The following is a 7208-nucleotide window of genomic DNA, read 5'->3' on the forward strand; positions in this document are numbered from 1 at the left end:
CGTGCCAACCTCTATTTAAATGTAGCAGTTCCCATTTTGGTTTATCAGCCTGTCTTCCTCCTCTCTGAAACAGTTACCTGTTTCCGTCCTGGCGGCACCTGGTTGAGGACAGTTCACGTCTGCATGTGTATTCTGACCGGTGAGATGACAGGGAGGGAGGAGAGAGCAGACCCCTTCCCTTCAGATAGAGAAAACCAGGAAGTTGTCCATATAGGTTCCACTGACATTCATATGGGAACCAAAAATCCACATCCAGATGAGGAGACTTTGAAAATGCAGCCCTTGTTCTGGGTAACAATTGTGTAGGGCAAACAGATGGCATTTGATATGGTCAAAGATGCTGGGAAACAGAAGAACCAATAGCATAACTTCCATGTTGAGAACGGTAGGGGGGGAAAACTAGTTAAGAATTCCCAAGCTGGGAAATGATGCTCGTCCAATGCAACTTGAAGCTCTGGTGGGGTTTGATGTCTCCCTTTTTCTGAGCCTTTTCTGAGGAGAGGAGGAGGACAGGAGCTTGGGGGTGGGGGTGGGACCGTGAGAGAGGACTGGGAGGAGGGAAGGGAGGGGAGACTGTGATCAGGATGTAAAGAAAATAAATTAGTTTTTCAAAAAAAGAATGTTTCACAAGCCATATTTTGTCAAGACAATGTTTTTGATGTACAGCAGAGCGAAGAGCAAATACACTGTAATCATAGCAGTTTGTAAGGCATTAATTAGGGGCTGGAGAAATGGCTCAGGACCCCCAAGTTCAGTTCTTAGCATCTAAATAGGGTGAACCATAACCATCTATAACGCCAGCTCCAGAGAATCTCATGTCATCTTCTGGCCTCTGTGGGCACCCACACACATGTAAACATGTACCCAACACACACACACAATTAAAAATTAAATTAATCTTAATAAAAGAAAGAATTGGCGAGCTGTGAAACCAATAACATCCATCTGTTTGGGCAGACCCGAAGATAAAAAATAATAGAGGAAAGTGAATAGTCTCAAAAACTCATGAGTCAGCATCAAGTACACACAATGGGATTCACAGGAGTGAGGTGTGGTGGAAAAAAACCTGTCAAGAAAATAAGAGGCAAAAAAAAAAGTCTCAAAGTTGATGGAAAATGTTAAGCAACAAGTGTGATGCTCAACAAATCCGAAGCAGAATACATTTAAAGGTTCCATACCCGATCCGTCAAAAGACGAAGAGCATTTTCAGAGCATCGAGAAACAGTGACTAATTTCAAACAGAGAAGGGGGGGAGGGTGGTTGACGGGGTTGGGGGGAAGACACACAATAAAGACAGATTTTTTTTTTTTTTTTTTACCATGCTACTGCAACCCAAAGAAACAAAATAGCAGACACCCTGGACCCAGACGACAAGCCACCTCTTTCTTCTGCAATTTTCCTCCAGCACCCCTCCTGATAAAGCTTCGTACTGTTTTTATTGCATAGGGAAAATGCTAACAAGGAGTTCCTTCAAGCCTCATGAGCAGACGCTGAAGGGTGAATTTGGCTGCGAAATAATATTCATTCATGGTACAGGGCCCTGTCTCTCTTACATGGGTTTGTCTTTACTTGATCTGGCTCAGAGTTCACTCTAGAAGTGACCTAGATAGGTGTGTTTATAGGTTTTGCCAAATTTGAAAATTTTAATCATTACTTCATATTTCTTCTTGCTTTGTTTCCTCTCTCTAGCAACATAATGACTGGTGCTATCTATATCACAGGGCTTTGAGGTCACTGAGAGTTCATTCTTGCTTAATTCTTGCTCCTGATTTATGTCTGTATATTTTATGTCACTAGGTCTTTCCGCTCACTGACATCTTTGTATCATAGAGTCTAATTGTTAGAATAACTTTATCCAGCGAGTCTGTATTTCATTCCAGGCATAAGAGTTATATTTGCTTTATTTTATAACTTCTGTATTTTCATTATAATTGCACTAAGACCTTGAGCATTTAGTTTTAAGGCTTTGAAGTCTTTAAACTGCCAATCCCACTATCTTTTGTAATTCTATATCTATTTCTGCTGTTTCTCTTGATTACCACATTTTTCTCATCCTTCTTATTATAGCTACTAAGTTTTCCATGAATGCTGAATACCATGGGGTATTCCTCTGGATGTCTTTTCTTTTTTTTAATGGTGGTTTGAATAAAAATGTCCCCAATAGGCTCAGGCATTTGAACACTTGGTCCTCACTTGGTGTTTAGGGAAGGTTATGTAACCTTTAAGAGCTATGGCCTTGAAGGAAGAAACATATCACTGGGGGGAGGGGTGCTTTGAGAGTTTATAACCTTGCTCTCCTTTCAATTTGTTCTCACTGCTTCCTCCCTGTGGTTGAAACTGTGATCTTTCTGTTTGTTGCTCCAGCTGTCGGCTGCCCTGGCTCCTCTGCCATTGTGGACTCTCCTCCTGGAGCCATAAACTACACTAAACTCTTTCTTCCATAAGTTGCCTTGGTTATGCCATTTTATCGTATTAACTCTTTTTCTCCCCACATTGTTTTTGGCTGTGGTGTTTTATAACGGTAATGGACTCCCTAAGACGAGTGATTTCTCACATTTTTGTCATGTCCAGAATAGCAGCCTGCTCATTGTCCTCTATGACTAAGGAGACGTTGTGTAATACTACAATACTTCTGTAATTGAACATTTCATTTTAAACCCAGCCAGTTCCAGACTGTTTAAACATCATAGGGGACATGAGTGGGTGGGGTTCACGGATGTGAAGTTATGATTCCTCTCATGCAGCTTTTGAGAGCTGTTTCTCTTGATCAGACTACCTGGGGGACCATGGGGGTAGTTTTGAACCCCCTGAACAACCAACCTGCAGTAGCAAGGCAGGTACAGTGTAACTGTTGTAAGTCCTCCCCATGGAAAAGAGGAAGATGAGACCAAGGCAGAAATCATAGGCTGGTGGGGATATTGCTAGATCAATTCTGAAGACTCAGTTCTGTTACTCCCTGCAAACGATTCTCCATGGCTTTGATCCACTCCCTGAACTCTTGGTGCCACACCATTTTTGGTCCAGTCTACATATATTTAAGGTTCTGTGGCATCTTGAACCATTCTCTGGATTTCTTGTCCCATTCTCTTTGCTGTACTACGGGTCTTCCATCTTGGGTCCATTCTCTGGATCCTTCATTCCATGCTGTCTTGGATCACTCGCTGAATTCAAAGACTTCTTGTCATTTTGTTGTTGTTGCTGCTGCTGTTGTGATCCCTTTCTGCCCATGTACAAGCTCAGTTAGTGTAAAAGTTTTGTCTGAGTCTCGCTGGAGTTCATGGATGAAAGCTGTACTCATCAGCGTCGTCTTTGGAAGAGCTTCTCAACCACAGGCTCCTTCTGAGGCTGCTGAGGTAGAGCTTTCATAGTCTTCCAAAACTTTTTCCTTCACCAAACGATCCCCCTGGGGCATCGCTTTAGATTTTCCTAAATGCTTCACAAAGAGATTCACAGTCCTACCATCTGCTTCATCTTTCGGCCGTGTTTTTCATGAGTGCCCTAGATTGATAGATGCCCGAGAGTTATTTCTTAACCTCAACATTGTTTGCCATCTGTAAAGTCTTGGACTAGGCACTGCTTTTGATTTCGGAGCTAGCACATACTGGATATGAAGTATTTTCAGTTCTTGTGGCTTCTCTGTGTGCTTGTTTGCTTCACCATGAGCAGCAAGTAGAAGCCAGGGAACACATTTAACTCCCTGGCTTAGATGTGTTTTACACTTCCCGTGCTCCCAGGCAACAATATGTTAAGCTTCCCACCTCTCCCTTTATTTTATTTTATTTTACTTTATTTTTTACTCTATGTCATCAGCAGCCACCCCCCAGGTTCCGTTAACGATCTCAAATGGGACTCACTTTCACCAAAAGCTTCTCTTTTCAGTTTCCCCACTAATTTGTCCCCGAATCCTCAGTGTAGTAGTTACTATTTCATTGCTGTGATGTGCATTCCCACATATATCATACACACACACACACACACACACATGTACACACATGTGTGAGCTCCCACACACTCGTGTGCATGCACATGTGTGCACACATGCAGAGAAACAACAATTAAGAAAAAAAAAAACCCAAGAAACCTAATAATGATAAGAAGACATGAGCATTTGTGTGAATTAATTTGTCTGTTGGGGTGAAGTGGAAAAATCCGTAGAAAAATGCAAGCTAACAAACCATGAGACTAGAAAGAAAATACTTCTGAATGTATAAAAAGTACTTGCCTGTTACCTGGAAATCTCTGAAGAATTGTCTAGGATCACATGGGATTACTGGTAAATCCCGTTAAAAAAACAATAAGAAGTAGTTCAAGACTTACACAAGATCTTTTTTAGAAAAAACACAGAGAAAATTGTTTTTCTTCTATAGCTTTTATGAGACAAATGCAACTTTAATAAAAAGAAAGTTGTATATAATCTCTCATAAACATAGGCATAAAAATATTTAATGACATAGTAGACCAGTGAATCTTGTGCTAGATAAGCTGAGGCCATTCTAGGAATGCTGGATTGAGTTAACATTTAAAAACTATCACAACCCTACTACCATGACAGAGAGACAGGGTGTGTATGAAAATCTGTGTAGGCAGAAAAACAAAATTTGTCCTTCTCTGTACTCCTTTTTTCCTTAGTACTTGGCAAACTGGGAATAAAAGATAGCATTATAGACAGACGTCTATAGCCTGTATTCCCAACGTTCAGGAGGCAGAGGCGGGTGGATCTGTGTAAGGCCAGTCTGGTTTACAAATCAAGTCCAGGACAGTGAGGGCTACACAGAGAACCCTGTCTTGAAAAGCAAAGCAAAGCAAAGCAAAGCAAAGCAAAGCAAAGCAAAGCAAAGCAAAGCAAAGCAAAGCAAAGCAAAGCAAAGCAAAACAAAGCAAAGCAAAGCAAAACAAAACAAAAACTTCAACTGTTATTTTTCTCTTATGTATCTCAGGCTGGCCCAAACTGGCTGTGTAGCTGAGGATGACCTTGAACTTCTGATCCTGCTACTGCTACATCTCTGTGCTGGGATTACAGGCATGTGTCACCACACTCAGTTCAGCTGGAGCTAGGATGGAACCCAAGGATGTGTGCATGCTAGACAAACACTTTGCCAACTGAGCTACAATCCCATTTCCCAACATTTAAAAACAGTGAACATTGCAAAAAGCCTGTGGCACATCACATCCTATTGTGGAATCTTGCAAATCTTTCTACATGGGCCGGATTCGACATGGATACTGGCTATCACACATACATTCAACATTTGACAAGAACTGCTAGCCATCACAATATATTTTTGAAGGATATTGCATCCGGAAGGAAGAAATCATGTTGCCATTGTTCATAGACACCATCATTATGGTAAGAAAATACAAAATAATCTACAAACTATTTGAGATAATAATTGAATCTACAATGTGACTGAATGCAAGGTAATTCTTTTTAAATATGTATTTTCATTATTAAAAATATTAGGTGCATATGTGTTTGTCTGTGTGTGGGTATGTGCACATGAGTGCAGGTGGCCATAGATTTCAGAAGAGGGCATCGGATTCCATGGAGCTGGAGTTAGAGGAAGTTGAGCAGCCACTTGGCTGCTGAGAACTGAACCTTAATGCTTTACAAGAATAGCACATGCTTATAATCTCTGAGACATCTGTTCTAGTTTCCTTTCTGTTGCTGGGATAAAGCATTTGAATGAAAAGGAACTTGGAGGAGAAAGTGTTACCATGTCTTAGAGGTTATTATCTATCATCAAAGGAAGCCAGGACAGGAACTCAAGCAGGAATCTGAAGGCAGGAACCATGCAGGTCACTTCTTACTGACTCAGACTCTGGTCTCTGGTTCATGTTCAGTTAGCTTTCTTATACAGCGCAGCACCACCCGCCCAGGAATGGCATCACGTGGGCTAGGCCATCAATCCTGCTCACAGGCCAACAGGCCAATCTCATCTGGACAGTCACTCAACTGACTTTCCCTCAGAGGACTCCAGCCATGACAAGTTAACTGTTGAGACTAACTAGGAAACCCTCTCTCCAGCCCTTAATTTGTATTTTTCCATGTCATCCAGAAACAAACAGAAAATTATGTTTTATTCGCTTATTTTTCTGCCCATACTGGGGATTTCTGCCCTAACTAGGTCCTCATACATACTAGGCACTCTACCACTGAAGTACAACCCCACTCCTGAAAGTTATATTTTAAACCACACAGTTTGTAATATCAAAGTAAAATTTATATTTGCTTAATTCTACAAAAAGAATCGCTTCATTGCAATGTTGGCAGTAACAGATGCAAATTTTTTGCTTGTTTGTTTTAGACAGGGTCTTACTATGTAGCCTTGGTTGGCCTGGCACTCACTGTGTAGACAGGCCGGCTCCAAACTCAGAGGTCTGCCTGCCTTTACCTCCCAAGTGCTGCGATTAAAGGTGTCTATCAGTATGCCTGGCACTGATCACACAGTTTTAATTCCTGGAAAGTTAAAATTTTTTAAGATTTCAATACTTTTAGTTTAATTTTTTTGCATGCTTATGATACACTGTTACAATGGTCAGTCACCCCAGATTCTCCTCTGTTGACTGATTTTCGTCTTTGTGATCCCTTCTTCCCAACTTGTTTCATCCCAGCTTTTATGTTTTTTGTTTGTTTGTTTGTTTGTTTTCTGAATGCATTCATATTCAAAAGACTGCTTTTTATAGCATCCCTTCCCATCATCTGGCTCTTGTTGTCTCTCCATCTCTCCTTCTGTGATGTTTCTGGATTCCTGGATGGGGTGACAGAGATGGTCCATCGAGGGCTGAGCATTTAGGAGTCACTTATTCTCAGAACTTTGAAGATCACGATCTCTGGATTAACCCCCTCCCACTATAAAAGGAAGCTCCTTGGGCCAAGGCTAGGAGCAGCATGAGTCAAGGGGGTAAACATAAATGTTTAGAAGGCAGAAGGCAGTTTGGCTACATGTCCCTCTCCGTGGCTGGTCCCTCCAACCAGAGGCATTTGAGCAAGTCGACAGTACCAAGAATGTATACCTTCCGGTGGTGCAGGACTCAAGTGCAATCCAACCAGAAAGGGGTTGGTTAGCCTCCAAACTATCAGAACCCCAGTAGGCACATCTTGCTTGACAGGTTGGTATTATATGCAAAGTCTGTAGCTATTAAGTATATTAGTTACTTTTCTGTTGTTGTGATAACATTTCAAGACTAAAGGCAATTTACAGGATGTT

This window comes from Meriones unguiculatus, chromosome 16, assembly GCF_030254825.1.
Source record: "Meriones unguiculatus strain TT.TT164.6M chromosome 16, Bangor_MerUng_6.1, whole genome shotgun sequence".
NCBI lineage: Eukaryota > Metazoa > Chordata > Mammalia > Rodentia > Muridae > Meriones > Meriones unguiculatus.